This window comes from Brassica oleracea, chromosome C7 (assembly GCF_000695525.1).
Source record: "Brassica oleracea var. oleracea cultivar TO1000 chromosome C7, BOL, whole genome shotgun sequence".
Taxonomy (NCBI): domain Eukaryota; kingdom Viridiplantae; phylum Streptophyta; class Magnoliopsida; order Brassicales; family Brassicaceae; genus Brassica; species Brassica oleracea.
Window position 1 is genome coordinate 28,690,770 of NC_027754.1, and position 552 is coordinate 28,691,321.

Below are 552 nucleotides of genomic sequence, written 5' to 3' on the forward strand. Positions count from 1 at the left end.
GCTAAACTGTGGGAACCGAAATTCACACTGTCGATTTCCGTTTAAATTAGGAAAGTTAGGAAAACCTTAATTTCCCAGAGGTCCCAGATATCTGCTAAACTACACGCCAAGCAATCAGAACACGAAAGTAAAGACGAAAGAAATAAGCAAAAGGAGTTTTATTCCGAATCCGCGTATGAGCGTTACAACATGGTAGAAGCCTTGGCCACGAGAGCTGTCGGCGAGATTCTTAGTTCTAACAACCTAAGACTGCAAAACCTAGTTGAGTCGCAGCTCGAAATAACAAAGACGGAAAGTTGCCTAAATGCTCTAAGTGCTAAGTTTGCTCTGTATCGCCCTCCCCTTTGCCTCTCACCTAGGACTCCTTATATACTTACTCCTAGGCCGGTTTGCGCCTTTTCCCTTCTGCCTTTAAGCCGTCATAGCTCAAAAATGGAGATATTCCCATTTTCCCGATCTTCCTGATTATCTCCCGAAACTTCACATTTATCCGCGGAAACTTGACATTTATCTTGCCTTACGAACCAAGCATAAACCGTCATAAGGCTTATG